The sequence below is a fragment of the Stenella coeruleoalba genome (genome assembly GCF_951394435.1).
Source record: "Stenella coeruleoalba genome assembly, chromosome: 1".
NCBI classification, from domain to species: Eukaryota; Metazoa; Chordata; class Mammalia; order Artiodactyla; family Delphinidae; genus Stenella; species Stenella coeruleoalba.
The window spans coordinates 19,786,473-19,803,969 of NC_137169.1; the positions used below are offsets into that span (position 1 = coordinate 19,786,473).

Sequence of the window (17,497 nt, forward strand, 5' to 3'; positions counted from 1 at the left end):
GATGTTGTGCATTCTTGCTAACTGTTTCTATTGAGCTTTGGAACAACTGTACGTAATTGCGTGTGATGCAAGGAGCAATGATCCCTAAGGCGGTGGTAATGTTACAGAAGCTCTGAGGTTATTGGCTTAATGTAGCAGGTCTTGGACTTGTTCCCTGTAGGGATTGTACCAGAGAGGGGTTAGAAGGGTCACTTTGAGTCTGAATCTTAGTCTTAATTTAAGAAACCAAAAGCAAACGCAGCCTCACCGTGGCTTGAAGACAGTTGCCAAGCCACCACTGATAACTAAATGTTCTGCTCAGTCCCTGTTAGAGCTGCCTACTGTTGGAGCCGCCTGCGCAAGGTTTTTGCCCAGCACTGCAGAGGGGGCTGCAGTGACACCCCCGGGCCACGAGGGGGCTGTGGGCAAGCAGTGGGCCAGGGTCTCCTCCCTAGAAAGGAGAGGATGCTCCCCCCATCCCCGTGGACCCAGAATGAAAGGACTGCTTCTGCCTGGACTTCTTGGTTTGCTGCAGAGCAGTCAGCAAGTCTGCCCTGATTTCCAGGGAGAGCAGGCAGCAAGAGTCAGGACCTGCCCTGTCCAGACCTGCTCAGAGCCAGTGGAGAGCTTAGCTGTCCTCCTCTCCTTGTCCAGTGTATCCTGTCTCCCAACGCCCACCTCTCCCTACTTATCTCTGCTGCTGTTACTCAGCCTTCTATGCTAAGCCCTGTGGAGACTCTATCTTAACTAGCAATCACTGGACATTTTGTGATGTCAGTAGAGGAAACCACAAAGACGAGTCCTTGTTTCCCGTGTGCAAGCACACACTCTTCAGTTTCCAAATTCTTGTTGAACTCCCAAAGGTTAATTGAAGCCTGGAACTTGCAGTAGCTAAGAAAGGGGCATCATTTCTCCCCCACTGTTTAAGGAGCCGTGTTGTTGAATACTCACCTGAACCACCCCAGCTCCCTTTCCTAAAGCTGCCTCTGAAAACATGAACCCTTTCAGACCTCCTTGGAGGGCAGTAACCCGCAGTGAAATTACGTTTAAACTACATGCATGCAGTTTTTCACGGGGTGTAGAGCTGCCATCAGATCTTTAAAAGGATGCCCCAAAGGATTAAGAGTTATCTACTGCCCTCTTCAAAAGGTGCTTTCTGCATTTGCATCTAGATATGGGACCCATTCTGAGAGCCTGCGGTGGGAGCCATGTGGGAAGGAGGGTGGGCTGTCTACGGGGGACCAGGTTCTGCCCCTCAATACAAAGAGAGCCTCCCTTGTGGGCAGAGGCTGGGGGTGGTGGGAGGTGTGGAGACTCTTCTTTGCAGGTGGATGTAAAGTAACACAATGGGTGGAGGTCTGTGTTGGTTGCCAGATGTCTGGATCTTTCTATCTGGCATCGCTGTACACCCCTGGTAGTAGCTGGAAGCCTGCTTGTCTATACCTGCCGTTGTTCAATGAGGCCCCTCTTAACTATCTTGAAGACGTTAAGCTCCTCAGAATGGAGGGGATGGGACTATATACACTATTATATTTTGAAGCCCATTTTCTCTTCAGGCTTCTTGAGTTTGGACCTCCCCCGGTCCCCAAACAACCTGAAAAAATGTGGGGCAGAGTGTTTGTTTTAGCTGTTAACACAGAGTTAACTTTCCTGGTGTCCCACCTGATGAGGAATGCAGTTGACAATTGCTGGAGGATGTCTTTATTTCCTTCTCATTTAAATTTCTATCTGTGCCATGCCCATGGGTAGATCATTTTAGAAAGGTGCCTGTTTTCATAAAAGGGACTGTTGCTTTCCTCTCTGGCTTGTTTTTTTTCCAGACATGGATTGATTAGACCCCAGGAGCAGAGGGACAGCTAGCATCAGATAAAAAGGGCTCTGTTCTTATAAGATGAGGTTTTTAAAGCGAAAGTAAACTTCAAGAGAGATTCAGAGAGGGTGATAAATGAGAGTGAACAAAGACTGGACACTTGGGCTCTAGATCAATGAAGCATACTTATGAACATTCTAGTTTGAGAGATGGACATGGGCTCAAGGTCTCTGCTGATAAGATGGGCTGAAGCTGCATGTTCTGGGTGTAGACACATCAGGAAACAATCTGTCACTAGAATCAACATTTTCTCCTCAGTTTGCAATTTTGGAACCTTGGAGGAGGCAGTGTGGTGGAAAGGGTAACCCGGAGGACATTGATTTGAGTCTCAGCTCAACTGTCTGACTTTGGACAAGCCACCTCCTCTCCTTCCTGGACCTTATTTTTCCTTCTGTAAAATGGAATGAGAGAGGGGGGAAGAGGCTGGTCACAAACTCTTGCTTCCAGACCTGGCCCCTAAGTAGACTGCCAGTCTGGCCAGGGACTCCATAGCAGCTGGGCTTTTCCCAGCTCTGTTTTCGGCATGTCTTAGTTCCATGGAGTAAGGGAAAATGTTGTGTTGTTGTTGATGATGGTGATGGTGTTCACTGTTGTATCCCTAGCACCTAGTCAAGAGTAGATATTCACATAGTTGATTAAGTTAAGTATTCCTCTCACCCATATTGAACTTTAGAGATGGGATTGAACAGTGACAGGTCCTCATCTTGGGATCATGGAGAGTAAAGGGACTGGTGAGAATGAGAAACGGCTTGCTAGCAGCCTTTCCTTTCAGATCTGATGATTATATAGGAAATTATTGTGATAATTATTTTAGGGGACCTTGGTCATAGGTGGGTTTCTCTTCAAGTTCAAGAGACTTTTCTCACACATGACAAGAGTTGGGAGTGAATAGCTTGTCAGGGTTACATCCCAGTGAAAGGTTTCAAACTACGTTGTGTCCTACTAATGATGGTAGGTTGCTGATCTGGAGAACCTCAGTTGTCCCTTCAGTGAAGGGAGCTTTTGTTAAAGGGAATTGGGCAGAGTAGGGCTGTGAGAACATAGCACTGGAGTGGGGCTGCCCCTAGCCCACAGGAAGAATGTGGATTGAATTTTACCCCCATCCCCGTCCCCTCTGCCCAGTGCCCTTATGCACCGCTGTATGTGGCAGTCGCCCTGAGTGTCCAGCCTGGGTTCAAGTCCTAGCCATGCCATCAACCCTGGTCTCAGGGGGAAATTCCTGTTTATCACTGGGCCTCAGTTTTCGTGGTAAAATGAAGAGACTGGCATTTAGGGGAGACTTTTCTCTCCCTCGCTCCCACCTGTTTACTGTTCTGTTTATGGATCTGCCCAAGCACCTAGAATAGGATATGACACTTAGCTGGAGCCCAGATACTTAGTTGGAGCCCGGAGTGGCTACAGGAAAGACCTATAAACTAACAGTTAAGGTTACTGGTGGCAGGAGCTGGGTCTTCTTCCTGAGGGTACATGGAATTCTAAGAGTCGTAGAGTAGGGGCCACAGCAAGGTTTGGGGGCTTGGCTCTGTGACCCAAGAAGCCTTTTAGAAGTTGCAGTAATTTTCCAAGTGCAAGTCTAACTTAAAGGGACTGGAGAGGTGGCAGCCGTGAGTAGAATCTTTCATGCCTGGATAGCAGGCATCTGGAGGATGCCCGAATCACCCTGGAGTCTCTGAGACTTGGCAGGGAGTGCCCCAGCTCTTGCCTTCCATGTCTGCTGTGTTAAGCCTCCAGGATATTGCTCGTTGTGATGTGTGACTATGTCTGAATAAGTCATCTTGGCAAATGGTCTTTGCTCCCCATTAACGGGCTGGTTCGTTAGTCATGTGTGGCTTCTCTGTATATCTGATTTATCGCTGCTAGTCCCAGGGACAGGTAGAAAAATTAAAAGGCTTTGTGTTCTTTGTAGCATGTGAATCTGAGGCTGTGAGATGTTCAGGATAATTAATATTAGGAGCACCTCAGATTTAAATAGCTTTCCTTCGAAGAGCTCTGTTTCAGTTGAAAATCCACTGAAGATTTTTCCCCCTTGTCCTTCAGTTTCTCTCTTGTCCTGCTCTATGATACATTTAATATAGACGGGAAGATTGCCCTATAGTAACCAGACAGGTCCCTTGGGAGACCCTTACATCATAAGCCCAGCTATACACTTCATTCTTCTTCCTTAGAACTGAGCACTGCAAGTAGACCAAAGCTTAGACCTTGTCCCCACCAGGTGTATGACTTAACACCCACAGGTTGGGTGGATCTCTGCTTTCATTGTGAGCTGCACCACAATTTTAGGGACTTGGTGCAGGCATTCCAAGAGCAATTGCTTCTCAGGCCTCACATCCTTAACTCTGTCTTTAGTGTTAGCTTCAGAAACAAATAGTACAATGACTTTTAAAAGTCAACTGCTTATTTCACACTGTAGTTAGCAGGGCGGGTAAGAACATAGATTACCCTGCAGTTTTCAGAGTGACTGATTTACATCTGAGCCCAAGAAATGCCTTTTCTCTAGCTTTTCCTGAAGACTGATCCATTACTCCACCAAAAAATAAATATTGTGATATATATCAGGCATACTTTGCTCAAAGGACTTACGTCTTTTCTCTTACTGAAGAAAATAAATCAGGCTCGCAGATTGGAAAGCCCCACGCAGGGAAGCTGTTTGGTAATCTAGGTGGGCAACGAGCCTGTGGGTACTGTCTCTGGCGTGGGGAAGGTGCCTGAGTCTGCATCCTAAGTCAAGTCTGCACTAAGGGAGGTGATGGAGACTTCAGGAAATTCTCTCGCTGCCTTGCTTTCTTTAGCCAGGTCAGGAAAGACTTAACAAGGGTATTATGGACAGGATTCAGGAGAGCATAATGGGCATTTATTACATTAACTTTAAAAGAGGGGTCATACTTGGAGCAGGGATGAATGTCATGAACCGAGGATTATTATTATTCCAGTTCTGTGCATCTGCAGTCCAAAAAGACCACCCTCGTTCAAATAAGCTCTGGTTCTTGATTTCCCACTAACCTGGGGCCAAGGCCTTATGCACAAGTATTTGCATAATTTGGGGAAAACAACAGACTTTTTAAGCTCTGTATTCTCATGGCAGATGATGGTAAGAAAAAAACTGGAGATTCCTTAAGGACTTCTGAGGACTCAAGGACCTCAGTCCCACTCCCCTTCCCTCTTTCACCCCCACTAGGCTCTGGGGGCTAGTTAATAGCCAAGGCAGTATGGTTTTGTTTCTCTTAAATGCAGGGTGTGGCTGAGATCGCTGTCAGACCTGTTTTTTGGTGTCTCCATCCCCAAAGAGAACTGAAGCCACGGAGACCATAGCTGCAGTCTGTGGCCTCAGTGTGGTGGTCCAGTTGTAGGTATTTCTTCCCTTGAGAAGGCTGTTTTCTAAGATTTGGGTTGAGGGCTCTCCAAACTCAATAGGCAGGTGGTCAGAACAGCTCTTACTCACAAGGGGGTCTGAGTATGTCTCTTAACTCTGAATTTTCATTAATTAAAGGCTAAGACTAGGGAGGTTGTCCATCTGTTTTAGTGCAGTACCAGAGTGGTAACTTTTACAGAAGAAACTTGGGCGTATTGATTAGTGTCCTAAATAGATATGCTTTCACCTGGCATGCTCTGGGAGTCAGCTGCTCTACAGGCGAAACTTTTAGGCAAATACCTTTCACTAAATAACAACCATTTTCAGTGGCTGAATAATAGTATATTCTTCTCCCCTCGATCCACCTCTGCCATGACTTGGGGTCACCATAAAATCCACTGTGCAGTACAGCATGTCCCATAGGGCCTGATGAGTCATTTAGGTAAGACTGCCGGCCTCTCAATGACTGTGTTTTGTGTTCTCATCTTATTTTTTTTACAACAACCCTGTGATGCAGGTGCTACCTATTTATTTCAGTATGACTTACATATAGGGAAATGCACAGATCTTAAATACAAAGTTTGCTCAATTGCAGAAAACCGTATAAACCACACCCCTACGAAGATATAGAACATTCCCATCATCTGAGAAAGTTCCCTCTGCTCCTTCCCAAGCAGTCTCCCATCATCCACCCCCGATCACTGTTTTGATTTGTTGCCAGAGATTAGTTTCACCTGTTCTAGAACTTCAACTAAATGGAGTAGTACAATATATGCTATTCTGCTCAAAGCTTCTTTCACTGAGGCTAATGTTTTTGAAATTCATTCATGTTGTGTGTATCAGTGTTTCATTCCTTTTCATTTTTGAGATGTATTCTGTTGTATGACTATCCCACAATTTGTTTATCCATTCACCTGTGGTTGGACTTTTTGGTTGTTTCCAGTGTTTGGCTATCAAGCTGTTATGAACATTTTATGCACAATTCTTTATGTAGGTATATTTTCATTTCTTTTGTGTCAATATCTAGGAGTATAATTGCTGGCTCATAGAGTAAATGTATGTTTAACTTTATAAGAAACTGGAAACACTTTTCCCAAGTAGTTAGACCCACCAGCAAAGTGTTGAGAGTTCTGCATTTCCATCAACACTTGGTATTGTCCACATTTTTAGGTTTAGCCATGATATTTGATGTGTAGTGATATTTAATTGTGGTGTTTTAAAAAATATATTTATTTATTTATTCATTCATTCATTTATTTTGGCTGGGCTGGGTCTTAGTTGTGGCATGCCGGATCTTCATTGTGGCGTGCAGGATCTTTAGTTGTGGCATGAGGACTTCTTAGTTGCGGCATGCAGACTCTTAGTTGCGACATGCATGCAGGATCTAGTTCCCTGACCAGGGATCGAACCCAGAACCCCTGCATTGGGAACGTAGAGTCTTACCCACTGGACCACCATGGAAGTCCCTTAATTGTGTGTGTGTGGTTTTTAAAAATTAATTAATTAATTTTTAGTTTTGTCTGTGCTGGGTCTTCGTTGCTGCATGCAGGCTTTCTCTAGTTGTGGCAAGCAGGGGCTACTCTTCGTTGTGGTGCATGGGCTTCTCTTGTTGTGGAGCATGGGCTCTAGGTTCATGGGCTTCAGTAGTTGTGGCACACAGGCTCAGTAGTTGTGGTGCACAGGCTCAGTAGTTGTGGTGCACAGGCTTAGTTGCTCTGCGGCATGTGGGATCTTCCTGGACCAGGGCTTGAACCCGTGTCCCCTGCATTGGCAGGCAGCTTTCTTAACCACTGTGCCACCAGGGAAGTCCCCTTAGTTGTGGTTTTAATTTTTGTTTCCCTTTTAACTATTGATATTGAACATCTTTTCATATGTTTATCTGCCATTTCTTTATCTTTCTTTTAAGTCTCTGTTCAGCTCTTTTGCCCCCCTTTTTTAAATTAAAAAAAAATTGAGTGTTTATTATCTTATTGAATTTTAGAAATCCTTTGCTCATTTTGGATATGTCCTTTGTCAGATGTATATACTCATACTCTATGGTTTGTCTTTTCATTTTCTTAATAGTGTCAGTCAAAGAGCAGAAGTTTTAAATTTTGATGAAGTCCAGTGTATCAATGTTTTCTTTTATGGTTAGTGCTTTTGTGTGTACTTTAAATAAAGAATTCTTTGTCTACCCCAAGGTCATGAAGATAGTATCCTTTTAATTCCAGAAGCTTTATCATTTTAGTTTTTACATTTAGGTCTCTCATCTGCTTCAAATTAATTTCTGTATATGGTGTGAGGTAGGGGTTGAGGTTCTTTATTTTCATTTAAATATCCAGTTGTTTAGCACCATTTGTTGAAAAAGCTTTCTTTTCCCCATTGAATTGCTTTGATGCCATGTTAGCTTAATTTACTATATGTATGTAGCTGTATTTCTGGACACTTCTGTTCTATTGATTTGTCTTTATGCCAATTCATACTATTTTTTTTTTAGTGTAATTATTAGTATGAGTGTGTTTGAGCTAACCGTGTTTTTTTTAGAGTTCTCGTTCATTTTTTTGTATCATTAATTTTTTATTTTTTTAATTAAAAATATTTTATTGGAGTATAGTTGATTTACAATGTTGTGTTACTGTCAGGTGTACAGCAAAGTGAATCAGTTATACATATACATATTTCCACTCTTCTTTTAGATTCTTTTCCCATATAGGCCATTATAGAGTATTGAGTAGAGTTCCCTGTGCTATACAATAGGTTCTTATTAGTTATCTATTTTGTATATAGTAGTGTGTATATGTTAATCCCAATCTCCCAATTTATCTGCCCCCCCCACACCTTATCCCCTGATACGCATAAGTTTGTTTTCTAGATCTGTGACTCTACTCCTGTTTTGTAAATAAGTTCATTTGTACCCTTTTTTTAGATTCCACATATAAGTGATATCATATGATATTTGTCTTTCTGTGTCTGACTTCACTTAGTATGACAATCTCTAGGTCCATCCATGTTGCTGCAAATGGCATTATTTTGTTCTTTTTTATGGCTGAGTAATAAGCCAACCGTCTTGCTATTTGTTTCCTGGGGGTTTTTTGGTTTTTTTAAGTTTTTTATTGAAGTATAGTTGATTTACAATGTTGTGTTAGTTTCAGGTGTACAGCAAAGTGATTCAGATATATATAGATATATATATATATATAAAACCTTTTTCAGATTCTTTTCCATTACAGGTTATTATAAGATATTGAATGTAGTTCCCTGTGCTATACAGTAGGTCCTTGTTTCAATTCATACTGACTTGATGGTGGGGCTTTATAGTAAGTCTTAAAAACAGGTAGCATGATTTCTCCAACTTTGAACTTCTTTTTCAAAATGGCTTTAGTTATTATAAGTCCTTTGCATTTCTGCCTACATTTGAGAATAAGCATGTCAGTTTCTATGACAAATCCTGCTGGGATTCTGATTGGATTTGCCTTGAACCTATAAATTGAATTCCTCTGAACATTTCTTTTAGTGTAGGTCTACTGGTGACAAATGCTTGCAGCTTTTGTTTTCTGAAAGTGTCTCTATTTTGCCCTCCTTTTAAAGGGGTATTTTTGCTTGATACAGAATTTTAAGTTGACTTTTCCTCACTTTCTTTACATGAAAGACCCATTGTCTTGTAACTTGCGTTGTTTCTGATAAGAGATTAGAGTATATTCCCCTGCACGTAATGTCTTTCCCTTCCCGTTGGATGCTATTAAGATTCTCTCTTTATTTTTAAGTCATTTGGCTATGCTGTGCCTAAATGTGGATGTGATTGTTTATCCTTCTTGGGGCTTGTTGAGATTCTTGTGTCTATAGGTTGATATTTTTCTTCAAGTTTGGAAAAATTTTGGCCCATATTTTTTCAATATTTTTCCTACCCTAATCTGTCTTTCTTCTAGAACTCAACTTACATATAAGTTAATTTGCTTGATATTTTCCTAGAAGTCACTAAGTCTGTGTTCATTTTCTTTTCAGCCTTTATCTCTGTGCTTTGGTGTGGATAATTTATATTAACCCATCTTCAATTTCACTGAACTTTTCTTCTGTAATATCTAATCTGTTGTTAAGCCCACCCAGTGAATTTTTAATTTTCAGGTATTTTTTTACTTCTAGAATTTCCATTTGGGCCTTTTTCATTGTTTTGGGCTCTCCAATGTTTCACATCTGTTCACGCATTGTTTCCAGATTTTCTTTTAAGTCCTAAGGCGTATTTGTAATAGCTTTTCAAAAAGTCTTTTTTTGCCAACATCTTTGTCATCATTGGGTCTGTCCCTGTTGACTGTTTTCTCTCGTGGTTATGGGTCACATTTTCCTACAACTTCATGTAACACTAGTCATTTGTAAAAATGTTATGCCAAACATTGTGAATGCTACTTTTTTGAGATTCTAGATTCATCTGCTTTTAAGCAGTTTTTCTCCCCTCTTTCTGTTAGGCTGTCAGCTGTCACTTCTTTTGGCTGTCAGGATACCCGCCTCTGGCTGCTTTGTTCGCTACTCTTCCTATTTTGCTCTTTTCTAACCTGCAGATGGCTAGGAAACCATTCAGTCTAGCTTGTTAGCATTATATATAAAGTACAAATAAGTAGACCTTGAGTAAGTCTCTGAAGACTCCTGAATCAAGTGCACAAACTTTACTGTGTATATTTTGGTATAGATTAGATATTTAAAGATTCCTGTTTATTTTTGGTAATTGGTATTGGATGCGTGAAATATAATTTTTTGTTGAAATTGTATCCTGAATAGATACAGTAATTCTCAAAGGGTATCTTAATTTCTGGTTGATGTCATCTTAAACTATTTGTGCATTTTTTGCTCATCTGCTTTTAGGTGTTAGAAGAAATATTTGCTGATATCTGTGATGTTCCAGCGGTCTCCATTAGTGCGGCTTTCAGGATTTTTTAATCTGTCAAATATTTTCTCTGGTCTCCCTACCTTAAGTGTAATGATTACTTTTTAAAACTTTGTTTGTAAATCCCCACATTAAAAAAAAAACCTATTTGTATAGTCCAAATTGCTGATTACTGGTCAGACGGAAGCTAAATATATATGGCTGAAGGATTTCCAAGGACTATTCTGTGGGATCTGATCGCCTATCTTCCCTCACTCAGGAAAGTTCAATACGAAGTAAATGTAGTGTTTCACTGCAAAGGCTACCTTTAATTTCACTTGTGTCACTTGGGGTGGGTGGGAGTGTTGAATTAAAGTTACAAATCTCTTATTTAAGATCCCTCTCCCCCATTTTCATTCCTGGAATGAGCTTTTAAGAGGTTAAACCTAAACTTTGCCAAGTAAATGCTGATCTCCTGGGAAGACATTTTGGCACCTTTTTTTGTTTTTCTGTACTTGTGTTCTTGACGTAAATCAGCAAATCTTCCTCCTTTCCAACTCTCCCAGAAGCCATTCTCCATGTCTGTCACATACCTTACAGAGCTCTGGAGTAGCCTTGGTTTTTAATTATTAGGATCAGTGGGAAAAGAAGACTTGAGTTTCTTGCTTTCAGAACTGGACCTTTTAGAGAACAACCGATAAATATAATCAATGTTGCTCCTTTAGAGTATAAGGAAACCCTTTATAGAGAAAGGTTCGTGTTTTGACAGAAAAATAGCTCAGTTTAGAGACTTCTCTAGCAGTTTCAGATACAGGCCTTTTGGGGTGTATGACTACGTAAAGCGCAGAGACTTCACACTGATGTAGTCTCAGAGGTGGTCCTGTGTAATAGCCACCCTATGATCATGGTAGGAGCTCTGTGTCTGATTATTGATCCTTGAGTAACTAAGAATGGTAGCAGAGTGGTGTCCATCCAGACAGGACTGAGGGAGACAAACAACATTAGACATTTTCTGTGATTAGGCACTGGATTCGATTAAGGCGTAATTAGATTCTCTGTGCTCTGAGTAAAGGGCTCTTAAACTTGGCCCAGTGGGAGCAGAATTCTGGTTTGTCAGCCCTGGAATTGAAGTTTTCTTGCATGTTAGAAAAGAGGTTTCTGACTCTCTGGCCCCTGTACCATCCATTGTCTTTTAAATTCTCCCAGGGAGAATTTCCAGGGGGCCTGCTTGGAGGGCAGTGGGGCCTGGGCTGGGCTAATACCTATCCCCTCGTGGACAGATCAAATCAGAGATTCCTTGTGTGTATTCTTAGTAGAGCCCTAGCATCCCGTTAAGAGTTTAGCTGATCCCCACAACAGCCTTGTGGCGTACACGGCGTGGACCATAATCCCATTTTGTAGCTCAGATAATGCACACCCTGCAAAGGCAGTGACCAACTCCAGGCCCCGCCAATTTAAATTGTGATGCACTGACTCAGACCTCCTCTCCTGACTCTTTGGTTGACGTTCTTTCTATTATGTTATCTGAGGGCTCAAGGGCGACAATTTAGAAGAAGAGTTTTCACTTTGGGATGAAATAACGTAGAAATTGTCATAGTCTTGGTAGACGTTCAAAAGAACTGGTCTCATGAATCTTTAGAACAGGGATTCTAACCTTGAGTGCAGTCTGGAATCACCTGGGGGAACTTAGTAAATACTGATGCCTGAGTTCCTATCCCAGAGGTTCTGATTTAATTGGTCAGGAGTACAGCCTGAGCGTTGGGATTTTTAAACACTTCCCAGATGATTCTAATGTACAGCTATGCTTTAGAACTGGCCTGTTGCAGTTTTGTCTTCACCGAAGCTGTATCTCCTTTCTGGCTATATTTCCCTTTTACCCACTTTTGGAAGAGGTTGGAAATTTTCTATATTTATTAAGACCTAGACCAGGATCAGGTAAGAAAAAAAAATGAGCTAGAGAAAAGACTCAATTAAAACAGTTTTCCAGTGTTAAGAACATATAACGTTAACATCAAGAGAAGTCATACGTTTATTAAAATTTTAAGAAAAAATCTTGGAAACACTATCTATTGAGCCTCAGTTATACACTGAAAGCTATGTGAGCTAAAGGAAAAGTAGAGATGAGTCTCTGGCTTTAAGGAATTTTATAGCTTGATAGTGTCATGCGTCAGAATCACTTCCCACTACATACGGATGCATGGAGGAAGGGAAGCATTGGTTAGCTGCATAAATATTTGCCTGTCCCACCTAGATTTTTTGGGGGGAAGCAGGCAGAACATAAACATCTGGAATGAAAATATTTGCTTGTCCAGAAGTTGATTTCCCAAAAGGCCATCAACCTCCCTCCTATGGCTGCCTCTGCCCCTTTCCAGTTAACAGAGTAGCCTTTCACATTGCTGCTTGGGCCCTAAAATCAAGTAACAGATGCTCAGGCAACAGATATTGAAGAAGTGAAAGAACTGAACCCAGTCCCAGGTGTTCAGACTCAGGCAGCAATGCTGCAATTTCATAGCATCCCTGCCTTGCCAGGTGCTGGATGTTACTGAACCTGAGCATTGCTGTTCTGGGTGGATCAGATCAAATCCACCCAGGCCACCTCCGCATGGAAGCTGCAGGAGGTGAGACTGTGCCATAGATGAGTGTGAGTATCCTTCCCACGGCTTAGTGACGGTCCCCCCCACCGAGAGCTCTGTTTCCGTGCAAGAAACCTTTGAATTCTCAACCTGTGTCAAGTTGCAATCTTTCGTCAGTCTGCCCCAACTATTTCTAGCAAATTGTTTGGCTGACATGGCATATAGAACAAGTCCTATTCATGCCAAACTCATTTCATTCCAGCTTCAAGCAATAGACATTTAGAGTAGGAGCATTAATGGAGAGGCAAACTTCAGAGAAGAAATTTCCTTCTGTTGCTAAACCTTACATTAAACCATGCTTACTCAGAGGCCTCTGGCTGCAGGAAACAGTGACAAGGGTGGAACTTGGCAGATGGCTGTAGCTGTGGCTTCCTGGAGGCCTGTGCGGGGAGACGATTGTTTGTATATTGGTTTTCATTTATGTATTGGTCTTATTTTCATCTTCCTGAGGTGCCCAGATGCCATGGTGATAGATTGGTTGGAAACGACTCATTTATCAGGGTTCCGTGGGGGACGTAGTTTTCTTTCTCGTGTGCAGTAGGGTCTAAAACGTTTAATTAGATGCTGAGGCATTTCTGCATGGGTCCCTCTCTTCCGGCCCTCCCAGGTGGATGCCATTCCTTAGTTTGGAGAGGGTCTGGGGCTTTCCTGGGCCCAACTTCCTCTCCCTTCATTTTCTCTTGATACAATCCTCAGTCCTTCCTCCTTTTAGCTGCTGTTTTTTTCCCCCATCATTTTTGTTCTAGAAACCACCTTCATGTGACTGCTGGAGTTGCAGAGCAGATTCGTGTTGGAAATCTAGTTGTCAAACAGGTCCAAACCAGACCTTACGAAATAATGTAGTTGAGCTGATACACAGCGAGAGGAATATTAACTACTTGCTGCTTGTGTGTTTTATTCCAGCTCAACTTTTCCAGAGAGCTCACCTTGTTCTTACCGCCTGCCAGGCAATGCCCTAGATGCTGAGGATGCAAAGATGAGGCTTCTGTCTCCTGAGTACCACATCTAGGCAGGGTGCGACAGGTGTGTGTGTGTACATAATTGTAGCACCATGGAGGTGCCCAAATCAATGGGTGAACAAAGGGCTGGGAGTCACATCAACTTGAGGTGAGCTTGGGGGAAAGGTTGGTGTTTCAGGCAAATGTGGAGAATACCAGGCGTAGTGGGCTCCTCGGAGAGCAAGAGGCTCCATGTGCTGCATCTGGGGGGGTGTTCCAGGTGTGGATGTGGAAGGCGAAGTTTGGAATGGCCAAGGTTTCTACCTGGCGTCAATGGGGACATCCGGAAGTGGGGACAGTGAGAAATCCTGGGAGGGGGAGATGAGTTGAATTCCAGACACAATAAAAATGATATGCCTTTGAAATCCACGTGGTTGGAAATACTGGTTTGGGACTGTTTGGGGTGATGGCACAGGAGATGCGGATTTAGAATGGAGTGCTGGGGGCTGAAGACTTGAGCGCAAAGCCATTCGAGGAAAGCCTGGACAGAGAGGCGCAGGGGTCAGAGCCTTCAGGAGCATAAGTGTTTTAGAGAAGGAACGGAGATTTGGGGAGCAGATAGAGGCAGGTGGCCGAGGGACCAAGAGAGCTTCCTTTTTCCTTTCACCAATGGTTCTGCCACGCCTGGCTGCCCGCTGAGCCCTGTACGCAGCTCCTGGGCTGGTGTGGGCTTGCAGCCCGGTGCCCTCTCCTGAGCGGCCTGCCTTTAGTTTCCTCTCTTCTTCAACCACCTCCTGGCTTCAGAGCACTGCCTTCACTGGTCACAGACCCCTCGGCTTTCCTTCCTTGCTGGCATCGAAGATGAGAGAGTCTGTCTCTCCCCTTTGTCTTCTGATTGTATATCAGGGCCTCTGCTAAAAAGAGCCGGTGTTCTGAGCTGTCTGCTCTTTGATTTCCAATTGAGAGCCCAAGAGCCAACCTGAGGACGGTGTGTGACTCTTTCCCGGCCTGATGCTGAGTGAGCTCAGCCTTGTAGCAGAACATGGGGAGCCCTTCCTTCATGTCCTTTCTAGAAACAGGGTGTGTGCATCCTCCGGCCTGACCACACACTAAAGATTCACAGGCCAGCTCCTTCCTCAGCGAAGGAGGCGGCCACGTGTTGGGGGAGGAGGCACGGTTTAATCTTCACTGCTGTGGAGGAAAGGAAGACACTGTGGAGTGGTGACAATGCATTTTGTCTTTTCCCTGTGACCGTAAGCGGTGACCAGATCCCACCACGTTCTTCTCAGCTTGTGGCCAGCATCTCTGCTCCAATGGGAGTGTTCTCTTGAAACGAAGCCCCTGACCACTAAAGGGAGGGTCATTTGGCAAAGTCCCTGCTGAAACTGCCATCTAAGGCATGTCTAAGTGGCATTCTCACCCAGGCCACCCTTCCAGACTTTCTCCTGAGAGCTGAGCCCCACCAGTGCTGCATGAGGTACCCTGTGTCCTGGCCTCAGCCTGGGATTGAAAATAGGCTGGACCGTACATCTAGAAGAAATCCTGAAAGCTCTGGTTCAAAGCAGTCCCTGTCTGGTTGCAACCTGGCAGTCCTGGCTTTTTCCGCCTTGGCCAAATCATTCTGACTTTTCCTATGGTGGTTTGAGCATCTTACAGTCTGAATATTTAGGTCTGCTCATCCTCCTGGGATAACAGGTGCGACGCGGCCAGTGCTGGTTAATGCAGGTTTATAGTTATCGTCGCAGGGCTGAAAGGTGTGTGATGTCTTTCTCCCTCATGGTCACCGTGTTTTCAACAGCAGCCTGGGTTGGGTTGTTCAGCCTCCTCAGAGAGGCTCTGAAAGCTGAAGTGAGTTCCTGTTCCTTCGCCTGTGCCTGTCCTCATACAGTGTTTATGTTGGTTGTAGCAGCCCCACCAGCTAAGGTGAAAGTGTCCAACTCCCTGACTCTGTGCACATTTGCAGTGCTGCCCCCTGGGGGGCCCAAGCCAGCACCCCCCCTCCAGTCCTGGAGCTCCGGAGACCCCAAAGCCTTAGCAAGGCTGCAGAGGCTGCTCGGGGCACCAAGGAACTGCATGCACTGCTCTGTGAGGTGGTGACTGTTTTTTTTTAATTATAGGTAGAATACACAGAACATTTATCTTTTTTTTAAAATTTTGAGGCTTCTTTTAATTAATTTATTTATTTTTTAAAATTTTTGGCTGTGTTGGGTCTTCGTTTCTGCGCGAGGGCTTTCTCTAGTTGTGGCAAGCGGGGACCACCCTTCGTCGCGGTGCGCGGGCCTCTCACCGCCGCGGCCTCTCTTGTTGCAGAGCACAGGCTCCACACGCGCAGGCTCAGTAGTTGTGGCTCACGGGCCCAGTTGCTCCGCGGCATGTGGGATCCTCCCAGACCGGGGCTCGAACCCGCGTCCCCTGCATTAGCAGGCACACTCTCAACGACTGCGCCCCCAGGGAAGCCCACGTGTATCATTTTAACCGTTTTAAAGCGTACAATTCCGAAGCATTACGTGCATTCGCAGTGTTGTGTGATCATCACCACTGTCTCATTCTGGAACTTTTTCATCCCCCCAAGTGGAAACCCTATACCCACGGAGCAGCCACGTCCCATCTCCCACCCCCACCTCAGCCCCTGGCAACCACCAAGCTGCTTTCTGTTTCTATGCATTTTTCTATTCTGGGTCTTTTACATAAATGGAATCATACAATATGTGGCCTTTATGATGTTTTCAAGGCTCTGCCATGTTGCAGCATGTGTCAATCTTATTTCTTTTTCTGTCTGAATAATAGTCCATTGAATGGATATACCGCATATTGTTTATCCATTCACCTGTTGACGGCCTTTTGGGTTACTTCTACCTTTTGGCTATTATGAATAATGCTGCTATGAACATTCATGTACTATCTTTGGGTGAACATATGTCTTCGGTCCTTTTAAGAGTGGAATACTGGGTATATGATAATTCTATGTTTAACTTATTGAGGAATCGCCAGTTTTCCACAGCAGAAAACTGTGGAAATGTTTATGTTCTCATCAGCAGTATGAGGGGAGGTGGTGACTTCTGGAGCCAAGTATGCCAGCCCCTCTGGCATAAACCAAAGTAGTTATCTGGGGTGAGCCTCAGTGTAGGGGAGCTGGGACCAGGGGCATCAGAAGTGATCAGGGAGGGGCCGCAGGGCCTGGGAACTTGGACAGAGTTCACAGGTGCAGCTGGGCAGGCCAGGGCCTGGCCCTTAGTGGTGGTTGAGCCTCTCCGGTGTGGTGGACGCGTGTGATGGGAAGGGTACAGGGCAGTGCCGTGGGCAGTGGAAGGGCCACGTGGTGGGTTCAGGAGGGCTGATCCAGGTGGTGTCTGTGAGTGGAAAGTGTTAGACCCTGAGCCTGGGATGGTGGCAGAGTGTGTCCTCACCCCAGGGAGGACAGGTTACAAGTAGAACAAGGAGGCAGGCCCAAGCCCAGCTCATAGATTAGGCTGATGGTGGGGAGGTGAGGGTGGCAGGAAAGGAGTGCTGTGACGGGGGAAAGGGGCACTTCACTGGGCTCCAGTATGGAGGTGCTGTCTCTTACCCTGAAGCAATGCTGCTCTCCTAAGGCAGAGGCATCTGGGGTTGAGTTCTGAATCAAGCATGTGAAGTGAATCACATGCGGTCAAAACTGTTCTTGAAAACTTCTCATTGCCAGGACCCAGGCCCTTGGAAACTCAAAAGGCAAAATTTAGCTTCTCTTGTTTGCTTTCCAGTGGTGGCTTCTCTTTCCTTGAAACACGGAGGCCAAGGTCTAGTTTGAGTGGGAAGGAGTAATGGAGAGAATAAGGAGGTTGGGGGAGGGGTGGCAGGTAGGTAGAATTGAATATTTGAGCCCTTCTGGCTGCTGTACTGACTGGCTTAGGACCCTAG

The 17,497-nt window shown here is 44.4% G+C and overlaps 1 protein-coding gene across 2 annotated transcripts in view; it reads left to right on the forward strand.

Moving 5' to 3' along the window:
- Positions 1 to 17,497, forward strand: part of MAN1C1 (mannosidase alpha class 1C member 1) — a 132,189-nt gene that overhangs the window by 2,283 nt on the left and 112,409 nt on the right. The gene's annotated exons all lie outside the window — the stretch shown is intronic.